At 51.8% G+C, this 16,354-nt stretch overlaps 1 long non-coding RNA gene across 1 annotated transcript; it reads left to right on the top strand.

Annotated features, from left to right (window-relative positions):
• The first annotated feature begins 1,445 nt into the window (after positions 1–1,445).
• LOC149346654 (uncharacterized) lies at positions 1,446–5,868 on the top strand. The gene is made up of 2 exons (XR_016292106.1): positions 1,446–1,901; positions 5,367–5,868. It is a non-coding gene; the product is annotated as an uncharacterized LOC149346654 (long non-coding RNA).
• Positions 5,869–16,354: the final 10,486 nt, after the last annotated feature.

Raw genomic sequence — 16,354 nt, forward strand, 5'->3', positions numbered from 1 at the left:
CAATAAGCCAATGAACGTAATGAACGCCGAACGGACAACGGCGACGGCGATCGCCGCGAGACGGGCGCCCAAGAGCTCGCTCTAAAACACTGCAAACAAAATAGAGACCGCAGTCACCAAATACAATAAAAACCGCACATGCGGGAAGCCCGCCACGCGCCAAGCGGTTCGGGAAAGCGGCGGTGGGTTGACCACAAGGCTTTCACCAAGCACACTTTAGAATTTCCAATGTGTCTTCGGTAATTTTTTCTGCATCCTTGTAGTCAAGTTTTCACGGGAAATCACCCTTCGAACTTTGTACGGTAAACCATTAGGCGAACGAGAAAAATCATTGGTGGATAAGCACAGAAGTTTCCTCGCGTCGACAGGCATAATAGCTGCCGATGCAAAACCAGCAAAAGTTCACCGCAGTGGCGAAATTTCGACTAAGTTAACCGTGATTAAACTGATTTCTATCTGTTGTCATGGGGCTGTCGGGCGAGCCTGATAGAGCCCAAAATTACAAACCCGTCAGTCGATCAGTGGGAGCAGCTTCTGTGCAGCCCCGACCCGTATGATCAGCTTGCGTTGGTTGAGCGGGCCGAAGAGGCAGCAAGAACCGATGGGATCCTGTACTTATGAACATCACCTGGAGCTCACGACCCCAACCCCTAAACCCCGTCCCATTTTGCGGAATAAAGTTTTGTACTACAACTACTACTGTCGTATGTAGTACAACCACCCCCAAGATCAACGAACGCTTGACACCCACGGTCGAAGCGGACAACTAATAAAACAGTTGCCGTCCGCTCCAACAGGTGGCGTCAGGCGTCCGTGGATGGCCTCATTCCTGCGAACACAGCCACCGCTGCGCACGACTAATGGAACAACCTCCGGCTTACTTATATTTTTCTTCTTTCACTCCCACCTTCCTCCCTTCCCTTACGGCGCGGTTCAGGTGTCCACCGAGATGTGAGGCCGATACTGCGCCATTTCCTTATCACAAAAACCTTTTTTTTTCAGTTTCCTCTTCCTTCATTTCTTCTTTCACTCCCTCCTCTATCCCTTCTCTTACGGCACGATTCTCGTGTACACTGAGATGGGAGACAGCTACTGTGCTATTTCCTTACTAAAAAGCCAATTTTGAGTTTCCTCTTTCCTCCTTTCTTCTCTCACTCCTTCCTTTAACAGCCACGGCTGCGCACGACTAACGGAACAACGTACGGCTTAAATAGCATCACTGTTAAAATGTTTTGTAATTCAAAATCCCTGTGCATTTAGCATACCAACCCACAGCTCTTGTTAACAGCGCTTCATGAATGTTTAATTTTTTTTTTAGTTCTGTCTTCTCTTTCTGCGTGGCGCATTTCCTCCTCTCTAGTATGGCTCGTAAATGACGTCATATCACTCACGTGGTCACCACTTTCACCGCCATTCGCTCGTGTCGCGCTCGTGCCACCATTCGTATAAGGGTGCCTCGGTGCAGCGTTCGTGGCATCCGTTCTCGCTTCGGCGAGCGCGGCTTCGGCCGCTTCTTTTTGAGCAGCGTCCGCTCCGGCGGACGCAGTTGTTGCTGCGACGCGCGTCTTTTCTTTCCTTTTTCTCTTTCCTCTGATCTTTTAACTCTCCTCTATCTGCACGTGGCAGCGGTGGTGGCTTGGCTCGAGCCAGTAGCAGGCCCGTGCAATTTCCTCTTCATCCTTCTCTCAGTCACAACAACAACAATTTTCGTGGCCACTCGTCAGCCCCACCAGTCTCGCTGCCACCTCGGCCGCCCAACCTTCGACGGCGACGCAGCAGTGCCGGGTATCGAGGGTTGCAGGAAGACCGGTGGCATCCATGGCCCCGCAGCTCACCGCCTCGCTCCTCACTGCCATGGCTCCTTCCCCGACAGCTTCGACTCTGACCTGTCCCTTGTGGAGGTGAGCACCGACTTCGTTCCAACTACCGTAGGCAGTGCTACTGCACGCAAAGGTGCCTGCTGGTCTCCCGGCGTGTATTAGCTTCAGGCGACGATGTTCAGAAGTATAGTAGAGCCATCGGAAGCGCCGACAGTGGGCAGTCCCTCCGCGCGAAGCACAGGTCGCAGTTGTCTGAACGACGTCGAGAGCAACAATTCATTGTTCAGAAAGAACAGCTTAAAAAAGTGCAGGCCATTAACGTGCACGCTGCATTTCTATGTATGCTTGGCCTTAGTGTCATTTTCTGCGTGGCATTAACAAAGAAAGGAAGGAAAAAAAAAATTGGTGGACGCTTAAACTTCGCCTTTAAGAGTGGAACGCGACAGCGCGTTGAAGCGCTGCCAGCGAGTGCACGGAACGCCATCGCCCTTTGAACACATTTCTCATTTTTTTTCACTAGTTTCAATTATTCATTTCACCTACTACACACACTAAAAAATTAGCATAATCAAGCATTTACTTTTCATTATGCCGACGCGGTGGCTCAGTGGTTATGGTGCTCGGCTGCTGACCCGAAAGACGCGAGTTCGATCCCGGCCGCGGTGGTTGAATTTCTTTGGAGGAAAAATTCTAGAGGCCCGTGCACTGTGCGATGTCAGTGCACGTTAAAGAACCCCAGGTGGTCGAAATTTCCGGAGCCCTCCACTACGGCGTCTCTCATAGCCTGAGTCGCTTTGGGACGTTAAACCCCATAAACCAACCTACTTTTCATTCTGAGCGTTTTTACACCTTTCAACACCCTTTCTCTATTTTTTTTTTCATTTTTTATTTCTTTAATTGCAGTGATTTACGCACACACCATCAATCGCTGAGAACCGCAAATTACCATGATGCGATTTTTTTTACGCAGTCCCCGATTATTCCCAACACGCGGTGCCGACTGCGCCCACGGATTTTCGATGGAGCGGGTTGCTTTCACGCTGGCGCGTAAAAATTCAGGGGGCACTTTGTTGACCTAAAGTGCGGTGAGGCGAAAGCCTTAAGCGCAGTGCTGCTGCTTGTGTCACTAATGCGTCGTTAAGGTGTTAAGCTTCGCCTCTAAGAGCCGAATGCGACAGCTTCTTGCAACGCTGCCAGGGAGTCCATTGAACGCCATCGCCCGTTCGGCTCTATGCCTTGCTCGTCGGTAAATTAATTTTTGAGGAAAGGAAATGTATTTGTCTCGCATATCTCGGTGGACACCTAAACCTCGTCGTAACGAGAAGGGAGGAAGATGGGAATGAACGAAGACACCGTATTCACTAGACGCGCCTTTGTTCATTCCAAACCATCCAGCTGGCGTGGCGAAGTGGTAGCGTGCTCGTCTCGCACTCCAGAGTCCGGGGTTCGATTCCGAGCTCGGCCAATTTCATACTCGGTTTTATTTATTTATCTGGTCTGACTAGATAGGTTACTTAGGCTAATTGGTTAAGTAAGCAATTAACTAAACTCACTCCCACTTACTTGGAGCATCACTATACAATCCCTTTAATTGGCTGCATGGTTACTAGCCAAAGTACAATTGGCCGCGTTTGAAATTCGCGCACTGTGACGTCACGACCGTTTCGACCAATTGAAAAGCGTGACATTTCTGTCGACAAACCCTGCTTAAAACGATGAGGCATTTCAAGGCTTCCGCCTTGAAACTTTTCGAAAGCATTCGAAGTGCATGATCGAAGTGCATGACCGAAGTGATTTTCGAAGTGCATGATCTCCTGCGGTCGCGTCGACGCTCAACAATGGCACTTGATCGCAGATGATGGTTTGATTTATTGGCCGCCGCGGTACCTCAGTGGTTATAGTGCTCGGCTGCTGACCCAAAAGACGCGGGTTGGATCCCAGCCGCGGCGGCTGAATTTCTTTGGATGAGAAATTCTAGAGGCCCATGTACTGTGCGATGTCAGTGCATGTTAAAGAACCCCAGGTGGTCGAAATTTCCGGAGCCCTTCACTACGGCGTCTCTCATAGCCTGAGTCGCTTTGGGACGTTAAACCCCATAAACCAACCAAACCTATTGGTTTATTGGGGTTTACCGTCCCAAAGTGACTCAGGCTATGAGGGACGCCGTAGTGAAGGGCTCCGGACCACCTCGCTCTGCGCTCGAACGGCGTCCATGATGGGCGTTGCAATTCTTCTTGGTTCCAATGGTCGTGGTTCCGGCGTTGCTGATATACTTCATTTCATGGATAGCGTGTAACGCTGTTACCCCTTCCCTTAAGGCACGGTTGAGGTGTCTACTGAAAAGTGAGGCAGTTAGCGCGTCGAGGAAACCAAATTTCTTGCTTGCGCTACCAACATTCAGGAAGAAAAACTAGCGCGTTCCTTGCGGTGAGCGAGAAATACCTAATGCTCATGCCTGCTGGCTTATTGCATGATACGTTTTGCCGTGAGCTCGATTAAATACGGTTTATGGTTTATAAATGTTCAGCGTCCCATAGTGACTAAGGCTATGAGGGACGCTGTACTGAAGGGCTCCGGAAATTTCGACCGCCGGGGGGTTTTTTAGCGCGAACTGACATCGCAGAGTACACGGGCCTCTAGAATTTCGCCTCCATCGAAACTCGGCTGCCGCGGCCGGGATCGAACCCGCGTCTTTCGGGTCAGCAGCCGAGCGCCATAACCAATGAACCACCGCGGCGGAGCCGCCCGATTAAATACGTTGTTATCGCTGTTCTCATTGCTGACTCACACTGTCGCTGTCTCGTGCCTTTACTCGACCCCTAAATAAGCTTGCAGCAATACGCCTTCATTTATTTTTTCAAGCGCACAACTATGCTGAGTACAAGGGTTCGAACCGAACCGCGGCGGCTGCGTTCCGATAGAGGCGAAATGCAAAAGGCGCCCGTGAGCTGTGCGATATCAGTGCACGTTGAAGATCCCCAGGTGGTCGAAATTATTCCGGAGCCCTCCACTACGACACCTCTTTCTCTCTTTCTTCTTTCACTCCTACCTTCTTCCCTTCGTTACCTTACTGCGTAGTTCGGGAGTCCACCGAGATGTGAGACCATTACTACGCAATTAACTTTCCTCATAAACGAAACCAAACCGACTACTTCAGTACCTTTCATTACACGCGATGTATGAAACATACTCAGGTGACTTATTTCTCAACTTAAGCACCTTCATTCTTCGGCTTCTGCCAATTCATTTTGTTGTAAAGTGTGATCCATCAACGGTAATAACTCTAAGCACTTGGCTGGGTTCCAATGTGTTATTACACTAACGGGTGAGCTGAGTCAGCGTAGTAGTGCTCGGAACATGCAACGCTTGATATCGCATCATTTGACGGGCAAAGAGAGAAAGACTATAAGTTAATAGTTGTGGATGTGACCAAGCATCTGTTTTCCAAGCACACACCGGCGGCAGTAGGCGGGCTTGATTGGCCACGATGTGAACGTGAACCTACTGCGTACTGACCCACCAACCCCATATTTCTTCCCCATGCAGCAACTCCGCACGTCCTAGCGCAGAAGGCGGCTCGTCCTGCCACATGGGGAGCGGACCATCCACGGATCCTGCGGCTGTAGAGTCAGCTCCATCTACCGCCCAGGACCGCAATCATGTATTCTGACTCTGCGCCCCGGCATGTCGCGCGTGCCAGGTACCGTGCAAGAGCAGAAGGACAATGGTTCTGCATGGACCTGGGAACACACATCGGGGAACGGCTCTGAATGAAGTGCAGCGCGGACTTCGTCAGCCGCCCACATGCACTTCCACGGGACCGGCGGCGACTGCTTGCAGAGCTTCTTAGAGGACCTACTGACAGAGCAAAGCGACCCCGACGAGCGTCTCCGCATGAGTCAACGCCGCCAGCTCAAATAAAGCGCCTTCGCTGTCCCACTAGCGACTAAGCCAGCGCGCCAGGTTGGGACAATTTCGATATGACGCCATAATTCGCCTGAAAATAACGACCGGCAGCGTCGATGCAATAAAAACCTTGGTATTTGTTTATGTTGAAGCCTCCATCTTTTAGAGCGGTAGCTATCAGTGCGACGCCAGGGCGAAACTAGTCGGCCTCTGGTCCAGCACCGTCATATCCCTGCACCAACAGTTTCACCGGCGGCGACCCGCACCAGGCTTGGAAAATGCGTTTCTCTCTCTCTCTGACGGAAAGGTGGAATATGGGAGTGGAGTAGTAGACCGCTCCGGAATAGTCTTCCTAATAATTTCAGCAGCATGGAGATCTTCAACGTCCTTAGACATTGCACAGGTAGTGTATACAGATCGTTCGGTCAAATAATTGGCCATCATTACGTTACTTCCCAATGCGAAATTTGAGCGCAGCACATCAGCTGTTTCAGCTTTCTGATTGAGACGAATTCGAGCAAGACGTGTTTACAATTAGACCTTATTTTTCACACACATTCCTTCAAGAAACACTCGCTAACTGTTCTTGATTGTCATAAAGACGCTTTGTGGTCGGAGAAATAAAAAAAAATTGGCTGTGGCTTAGCTCTGGTTAAACCTGCAGGATTGCGAATGCAACATCTGCGCGTAGTCATATATTGTTGCGTGAGGTAGATTGGCCAGTGTCGCCGTTTCGCGTGCTCTTGCAATACCATATTGCGCATGCGCGAGGAACAAGTGACGTCATCTGCGTGCCTCGCCGCGCACGCTCACTTTCCTTTCCTTTAAATGATCGGAGTGTAAAACAACGCCAACGCCAATGAACACCTTGAAATCAGTTTCCAGGCTCTCCAGATGAATTACTCGCCCAGCTGAGGGACAAATACATCAATCCGCAGCTCCCTACTCTGCTCCCAGACTATGCGGGTCCCGACAACCCTTCCCTCAGCGCCCCGATCACAGTGGCAGAGGCCCGGGCTGCACTAGCTAAGTTACGTCCGGGCTCGGCAGCCGGCCCAGACCGCATCAATAACAAGATTCTCCGTAACCTCGACGACCGCTCTATTCATGCACTCACAGCCTACATGCAGCAATGCTGGGAGTCCGGCGTTCTCCCAAAGGAATGGAAACATGCAAAGATCATTCTTATCCCCAAGCCAGGTAAGCCCCCAAGCCTCGACAACCTCCGTCCGATCTCACTCACGTCCTGCGTGGGTAAGACCATGGAGCACGTTATATTGGCGCGGCTCTCGACATACATAGAGGATCGTGATCTCTTCCCGCCAAGCATGGTCGGCTTTCGGCCCCATCTATCCACGTGTGATGTTATGCTCCAGCTCAAGCATGAACTTCTGGACCACAAGACTCGAGACACTCAGGTCATCCTGGGCCTCGACGTCGCTAAAGCTTTCGACAACGTTCAACACACTGCTATCCTGTCCAACCTCCAGAATCTGCAGGTGGGCGAAACTCTGTACAACTATATCCGTGCTTTCCTTACGGATCGCACTGCCACGCTCGTTGCCGGTCCACACTCCCTCGAGAATATCTCCCTGGGCAACAAGAGCACGCCGCAGGGCTCCGTCCTGCCTCCGCTGCTTTTCAACATCACTATGATAGGCCTTCCCGCTCGACTCGCCCGCCACGAGGGCCTTCATCATAGCATTTACGCGGATGACGTCACCCTCTGGATGACTGGCGGCAGTGACGGACACATTGAAGAGACTCTCCAGGCTGCGATCAACACAGTTGAAGACTACTTATCGGACAAAGGACTTAAGTGCTCAGCAGCAAAATCTGAGCTCTTCTTTGTGCGTTATCCCGGCACCCGGAAACCCCCCACATCTCCAAATATCCGCCTCACTGTTAACAACCTTCTCGTGCCTACGGTCGACACCATCCGAATTCTTGGCCTCCACCTCCAAGCCAACGGAGCCAACACCAACACAATACAACGCTTGCATCGATACACACAGCAGACAGCCCGTCTCATACGGCGCGTTTCCAACAAGCGGGCAGGCATGAAGGAGGCGAATCTCCTTCGTCTCTTTCAAGCATTTGTAGTAAGTCGTATTGCTTACACTGCTCCATATTTACGTCTCACGCTCACGGAGAAGCACCGCCTGGATTGCCTTATCCGCAGCGGCGTCAAAACAGCGCTTGGTCTTCCTCTCTCTACTCCCAACGACAAGCTCCTCGCCCTTGGTGTCTCCAACACGGTTGACGAGCTCATTGAGGCGGCCCTCCTGGCCCAGCGCCAACGCCTCTCCCTAACTTCCGCAGGCCGCTCTATCCTCGAACGACTTCGCATCGCTCCCTTCCGTCTGCCATCCTCGGTGGTCAGTCTCCCACCTGCCATCAGGGCCAACATCAACTCTCCCTCTCCCCCGAAACATGCATCCAACTCATCATCAAGATCGCAGAGAAGCTCGGACCGCGTCACTCCAGCAGCGATATGCTGGCCGACTTGACGTGCTTTACACAGACGCGGCAGACCATCCTACTCGGACTGCTGCAACAGCGGTTGCCACAGATGAGAACATGACTCTCCATGCCTCCTGCTCCGTACGCACTTCACATATCACTACAGCGGAGGAAGTAGCTATTGCTCTCGCGCTGTCCACTTCTAAAGCTAGAGTATAGTCATAAGTGACTCACAGCGCGCCATTCTTAATTTTACTCATGGCCGTATTTCAGTCGAAGCGCTTCGCGTACTCGTATCAAATCCTCCTAAACACCTGACCCTACTGATATGGGCTCGAGCCCACATGGGTCTGAAGGGTAATGAGGGAGCACATGAGCTAGCTCGAGGGCTCACTTTCCGAGCAGCTTATCACCCCGCCCCCAACATGCCCGCCTTGGTCAGGAAGGACACCATAATCACTTCACGCGATCTGCTCCAGCACTATCGTCTTTTTCGCCAACTCTATCCAGGTCCGCACCAAGAACTTACAAAGACAGAGGCCGTCACATGGCGCCAACTCCAGACGGACACTTTCCCCAATCCCAAAAGATTCCATAATATATTTACTGAACTGTATATGCCGATGTGTAAACACTGCAATATCCCAGCAGACCTCCTTCATATGGTCTGGACTTGTCCACGACAACACATGCCAACACCCACACAACATACCTGGGAGGCTCGTCTACGCAGCTCTACCCTAGACGACCAACGAACGCTCATCGGTCTCGCTCTAGAGGCTGCCAGATTCCAAGGAGTCTTGGCCGACCCCTAGATCTGGGCCTTCGGCCCCTTGACTGTTTTAATAAATGTTTACCAACCAACAACACCTTGAACGCCCATGGTCTATGGCTTCAGCGCCGCGTTTCTGGCCTAACCGTTGTCAATCCGTGCAGCTCAACATCACCCCACGTACCTATAAGCACCATTCAGGCGTCCGCTGACCCAGGGAGCCATTATGAGTGCCTCCTTTCCTTAAAATAATCGGAGTGTAAAACATGGTCAACGCCAACGCCAATGAACACAACGAACGCCGCGGCGCCGCGTTTCTGGCTCAACGTTGTCAATGCCAACGCATCCAGCGAACATCGTCCCTCCCGCCACGTAGCTTAAAGCACGATTGAGGTGTCCACTGCTCCAAGAGGGCATTTAGGCGCCTTCCCTCTGGTGTCCACCGAGATGTGTGAGACACATAGTGCGCCATTTCCTTTCCCCAGAAACCAATTTGCCCATTTTGACCTCTGCTTTCCAAGGTCTCGCTCCATTCGTTTCGCAGCTTAAGGTGCGTACGACGGGCAACGGCGACGGCGACGCCGGGAAATGTAGGAACGGGCGCCAAAGAGCCGCGCTCTTAAAGCCGTCGGCGTCGTAGTGGTTATCGGCACCGCGCGTAGGAAAAAATCAGCCCTTCCCTTACGGTGCGTTTCAGGTGATTACCGAGGTGTTACAATTATTGCGCCATTTTCTTTGCTCAAAAATGCGTTGCGATCAGTGTTTCCAACAGCCATGTAATCGCGCCGAAAGTGCGATGGCGTTCCGTAGACGGCCTGACGGCGCTGCAACGCACTGTCGCGTTCCAGTCTTAAAGGCGAATGTTCTCCAATTTTTTCTGCATATTTGTGCTTTTGAAGTTTTTATGGGAACTCTTTCTTGTACACATGGTGCGTTAAACTGTAAGGTCAAGGAGAAGAGTCATTGGCGGATAAGCACAGAAGCTTCCTCGCGTCGACAGGCATCATGGCTGCCTATGCAAACCCAGCAAACGATCACGGCAATGGCGAAATTTGAAATTCAAGGGGACACTTTGTTGACCTACAGTACGGAGAGGCGGGAGCCTTAATCGCGGTGTTGCTGCTTGTGTCACTGATGTGTGGTTACGATGTTAAGCTTCGCCTCTAAGAGTGGAACGGGACAGCGTCTTGCAACGCTGCCAGGGAGTCCACAGAACGCCATCGCCCGTTCGGCTCTACGCCTTGCCAACACCACCTAGACGAAGTTCGTCTAGGTGGTGTTGGCCTTGCTCGTCCGTAAATTGGTTTCTGAGGAAAGCAAAGGTATCTGTCTCGCATATCTCGGTAGATACCTGGACCTCGCGCAAGGGATGGGAGGAAGATGGGAGTGAACGATGACAGCGTATTCACTAGACGCGCCTTTGTTCATTCCAAACCATGGAGCTGGCATGACGGAGTGGTTAGCGTGCTCGTCTCGCACTCCGCAGACCCTGGTTCGGTCCCCAACTCGACCAATTTCCTACTCGGCTTTATTAAGCATGAAATGCTTTTAGCTCCCGTTGTCGGCAGTGTGGTGACGTCACGCCGAGACCGAGAGCCATCATCCGGGCACTGAAATCCACTCATCCGGGCACTGAATTCCAGTCATCCGGGCTCTGAATAAAAGGGAAGTTTATTCAACAGTGCAAACAAACAAAACATTGGAAACACACTCATGACTGAGGGCAAAACAAATGTATACAAAGTGGGCGGCCACCCAGAAACAACGAGAACATCCGGGCACCGTACGAGACTTAACGAGATTTAACGAGACTCTCTAAGCCCTCCTACGCGACCGGGATGCAAGCTCCGGTTGGTCTCCAAACGAGTCACAAAAAATAACTGCTGCCAGTGCCTTCTCAATGTTTATCAAGATATCAGTCGAGCTGTGCGTTTGATAATTCACGGAATTATAATTTCCGATTTCTAATAACGCGTGCAAAAAGCACATACATGCCACAATATTTAAGCATGAAATGCTTTTAGCTCCCGTTGTCGGCAGTGTGGTAGCTTCGCGCCGAACGGGTGGTAAATTGTAAATTGGTTTTTTGAGGAAAGGAAATGGTGCAGTAACTGTCTCACATATGTAGGCGGACACCTGAACCGCGCCGTAAGGAAGGGAGGGAGGTGGGAGTGAAAGAAGAAAGAGAGAAAGAGGTGCCGTAGTGGAGGTCTCCGGAATAATTTGGACCACCTGGGGATCTTTAACGTGCACTGACATCGCACAGCACACGGGCGCCTCTTGCGTTTCGCCTCCATCGAAACGCGGCCGCCGCGGTCGGGTTCGAACCCGGATACTCCGGGTTCGAACCCGACCGCGGCGGCGGCGTTCCTCCCTTCCTGTATGGTGCGGTTCGGGTGTCCACCGAGATGACAGAGAATTACTGCGCAATTTCCTTTCCTCAAAAAGCGTTTCGTTCAAAGGGCAACGCATCGCGCCGAACGGGTGGTGACGTTCCTCCCTTCCTGTACGGTGCGGTTCGGGTGTCCACCGCGATGACAGAGAATTACTGCTCCATTTCCTGTCCTCAAAAAACGTTGCGTTCAAAGGGCAAGGCATCGCGCCGAACGGGTGGTGGCGTTCCTACCTTCCTGTAAGGTGCGGCTCGGGTGTCCACCGAGATGGCAGAAAATTACTGCGTAATTTCCTTTCCTCAAAAAGCGTCGCGTTCAAAGGACGAGGCATCACGCCGAACGGGTGGTGGCGTTCCGCGGACTGCCTGGAAGCGCTACAACACGCTGTCGCGTTCCACTCCTAAAGGCGAAGCTTAAGCGTCATTAATTAGCTGTTTATTAGTATTTAGTCATTAAACAGTCATTACACACTAATCAGTAATTTGTCATTACTTAGTCATGAATTATGTGTGACGTAATCCAGTGGTAACATCACCAGTGTCACATACGCAAAGTGGTGCTGAAAACGCTTTCGCCTCTACGCACTTTAGACAGTTTCGAATGCGCTGCATATACATTCTTGTCAGCCCTGCGTCTCGTCGTGTCCGCGTGCGCTTCGCATTATGCCCGTAAACATTTCATGCTTACTCTACTCTCGGTTACGGGAGAGGCAGTTATAAAGGTTAATTAGGCTAATTAGTTAATTAATCAATTAACTAAACTCAGTCCCACTTACTTGGAGCATCACTATACCATTCCTCTAATTGGTTGAATGGTTAGTAGCCAAAGTACAATTGGCCCCGTTTGAAATTCCCGCACTGTGGCGTCGCAACCATTTCCACCAATTGAAAAGCGTGACATTTCTGTCGACAACTCCTGCTTACAACGATGAGGCATTAAAGGGTTCCACCTTAAAACATAGACGGGGTAACCGATATACAAAACTAGTGTGCGAGCAATGTGACTCTGCGGTCCAGCGACCTCTGTGAAGACCAACAAGGTACGGAGCAGCGAGTTCAACGGGCAGCAGTGGCGAGCACAGCCCTGGACTGAGGACAACCTACCACTGTTTAGAAAAAACAGGGTGCACTTTGTTAACCTAACGTGCGGTGAGGCGAAACCCTTAAGCGTAGTATTGCTGCTTGTGTCACTAAAGTGTGGTTAAGGTGTTAAGCTTCGCCTCTAAGAGCGGAACGCGACAGCGTCTTGCAACGCTGCCAGGGAGTCCGTTGAACGCCATCGCCCGTTCGGCTCTATAACTGGTTTTTGAGGAAAGGAAATGTATCTGTCTCGCATATCTGGGTGGACACCTAAACCTCGTCGTAACGGGAAGGGAGGAAGATGGGAACGAACTAAGACACCGTATTCATAGACGTGCCTTTGTTCATTCCAAACCATTGAGCTGGCATGGCGGAGTGCTAGAGTGCTTGTCTCGCACTCCGGAGACCGGGGTTCGATTCCCGAGCTCGGCTAATTTCGTAGTATGTTTTATTTATTGATGTGGTCTGACTAGAAAGGTTAATTAGGCTAATTGGTTAAGTAAGCAATTAACTAAACTCAGTCCCACTTACTTGGAGCGTCACTATACGATCCCTTGAATTGGCTGCATAGTGTTAGGGACGAGGTAGCAGCCTCCCACCGCTGCCACCAGTTTGTTACGGACGAGGTAGCATGGTCGTGTGCGGAGAGAGAATTGAGGGACGTCTGAGACGAGGCCGCTGGGAAAAGACAATTAGAGGACTTTATACAGGAATATTTACAACTGAGCTGCAGGAACGCTGCATCACGACAGCTCAACACAAGACCATGATGACAAAAAGCTCTTCGGCCGTGCCGCTGCCGGCTTTTTAAGAGTTCTCTTCCCTAGGGTCCCTAGATGGGGGCCGGGTTTCACTGGCACCAATCACAGACACGCACGCACTCACTCACTCCCGAGAGATCACGCCGTTGTCACGCGCTGGGAGAGGGGAACGATGCCAACCACGTAGCGCAGACGCCGAAATGTCCATGAGCGGCGTTCGCGCGCATTTCGAACGCGCGTTCCCACTCGGTGTACGGGAAACGCTCGCTCAACCGGGCAGACGGACGCGGCTTCCGTGGCAATCCAGGCGTTCACCCAACGCGCGTCTCGGGGTTTGTCGGCGTTTCGCTGCTGCCATGTCGTTGTCTTCCCCACGACGAAGGCCAGACGTAACAGACTGCCCCGCCGGGGGAAGGAGATCCCGATGGACAGGGGACAGCATCCGCTGTCCGGAGGGATGTCGCTTGAGGCTGGTCTCAACCGGAGTCGGTTCTCTCTCGGCGGTTCTGGAGCTCAGCACACCCCGAAGTCTTCCTTTGCAGGCGCAGGTTCCCAAAGGGCACTGCAAAGTGACTCGTGCTCCGCTAGCGTTAGAACCACGCCGAAAACCCGACCGCTCAGTCCGCAAGCACGACACAATCCCCACTAAGCGATGCCAGGCTCTTTCCCTCTTACAACCCAATCAATCCCTGGGAGTAGTTCCGCAGCACTGAGAAAATGCCCACAAATCGGCACATTACACCACATAGCGCATCTCAATTTTAAAACAAACAAAACTAATCGGTTCAAAATCCTACATCAGGAAGAAAAAGACCATTAAACCGCAACTATGATGCTGACTCTTGCGCTAGGAACCTCAATTTAAGCTATCGGCATTACCTTTGAGACTCCCCTTTTTGTGATGTATTCCGATTAGTAATTACCACAACATTATTTCATTCTGCATAGCAGCATACTGCCGTCACCTTGCATATCCCCGCAAGGATTCGCTCAACATCGAAGCCAAAGTCACCTTAATTTCCCAAATTCCAAAAAAAATCAAGCGACTCCAGGCGCTTATGCTAGTGGCCTAAATGGCCCGTCTGGCTAGTACTTTGCGTTTTAACGGACGCTGCTACACATGGGCACCACTAGTGCATTTTTCGAAACCATCTTTGTCAAAAGAAACGCTTTGAATACAAACAACGCGTCGGAAACCTATTCCTGCTCAAAACTTCTTTTTTTTTCACTTTTTTTTTCTGCAAAACGCTTTTTCTGCAGGAATGGTTTAAAACAGCAGAGACATCCTCGGAATCTGCTGCTAACGAGCCGCGCCGCGGCTCAAAGGGGTCGCCTATTCTTCAACCGCGCCCTGCGCGGACGCACACCAACAGTGGCTTTAGCAGCCGACAATCGACAAAAATCAACTGCTCTTCGACACCTGCGAGCCTCAGACGCCATGCAACTACGATTTGTTCCGCGCCACGGCCGCGCGTCATCAACACCCGAGCAGCGTCTGAACATTTGTATGCGAGGGGTTGACGGTCGCGTATGAAAGAAACGCCCACGAGAACTCCTTTCTCGATTCAGCAATGTTCTTCGACTGGAGCCCGTATTGCGGCTTTCTTTCATGCGGTAGCTGGGCGTGCTTCTCTGCGACCCGCTGTGAGGTTCCCCCGTCCTGCAAGAACTACCGCGGGGTCGCCGCGATGGGTCAGGTAGCTTCCGCTTTGTCTGAACGCGTCTAGTTACCCTGGCCCTTTTTCGGCGCCTATCGCGTCTGGAGTACCGCGGTGGCAGTATCCGACGATTACGTTGTTGACCGGCCTTAACCCTTACAATGTTTTGGGCCCTTCCTTCGTCCTTTTTCCGCGGTCTACCCCTTGGCTTGGCTCTCTCTGAGCGCGGCCGCTTTCCAAAAACTGCCTTCGCAGAACGGCCCTGCGCGCCTCCCTTTCTCGCTGTGTCCTCACCCTCCGCATCTTCTCGCTGACGCAGCACCGAGCCGTATTTCCCCCTTAAGTTCGAATTATCGGCTCGTGCTTTCGGTGAGTCACCGCAGGTCGCAGTAGCCAGCTGTTCCGACAGCACTTTATCTCCTGCTGAGCATAACTTGCTCTCCTGAGGCTTGCTAATCGACCCTGCGACCCTAACTCCCTGGCCTGCAACTTGATCTAAACCGCACTCGATGGTTGCGATCTGCCCTTGGGTTTTAGCGGTGCACTCGGGTGACTCGCAGCCGCTCTCCTTACAGCAAAGCGCTGTGTCCAAAACTTGGCTACTAAGGTTCGCCAGCCGCATCGAAGGAGGGTCTCCCTTGATTCCTTGACTGCTCTGGCCCGCAAGCTTACTAGTCTCTTCCTGAGCAGAAGCATCAATCTCGCTTGTCAAAGCAGGTTTTGCCTCAGGGCTAGAGACGGTCGCTTCTCCCTTATTAGCGTTGTCTGTGCTCACTAACGAAGCAGATCGCTCGGCTTTGTTTTCGGTGGGAATCCTGCAACTCACAGTTTGCTCTTCATTCCCATTAAACTCGGCCTTCACAGAACTTTCATCATGACTTTCCTCAAATAACCCAAGGACTACTTTTCCCTGGTCACGGAGACCTTCGGCGTCTTTCTCCTGGGTATTATCCTCCCGACCGCAGGAATCCGCCTCCGTCCCGGAAAGTGCATGCTTCTCTGGGCTCAAAACCAACGCATTGCCCCTTTCCTTATTTTTAGCAGTGCCTACATTATCGCCCGAGCCCTCACGGCTGGCGGATCTGCACTCTTCCTCATTGCTACCCTTAGTGCATACATTATCCCCCGAGCCCTCGCGGCTTGTGGATCTGCACTCTTCGCTAGCTGCTTGACCGAACTCCTCGGTCCTCGCTGCCGAAGTGGCCTTTCTTTCCTGGACCAAACCTGTCCTATGCCGCCACTTCTGCACAGCACGCGTGTCATCCGGCGACTGAGCGGAGCTTCTAACTCGGTCCCTGACACTATCGCGGTGTAGCTTACCACCGTCAATTTGGCCTTCCAAATCTGCCTCCGCGGGAATACGAAAGTATCGGAGGAGCGCACTTTTGGTTATCGCATAGTTGTGGGCATCCTCGTCAGACAACCTCGCCCAGACATTACAAGGTTCACATGGGAGGAATCCCATCAACACAAGTGGCCAATAATCCTCGTCTAGCTGCTCC

Source organism: Amblyomma mixtum, chromosome 4 (assembly GCF_055824585.1).
Source record: "Amblyomma mixtum isolate Tamu chromosome 4, ASM5582458v1, whole genome shotgun sequence".
Lineage (NCBI taxonomy): Eukaryota > Metazoa > Arthropoda > Arachnida > Ixodida > Ixodidae > Amblyomma > Amblyomma mixtum.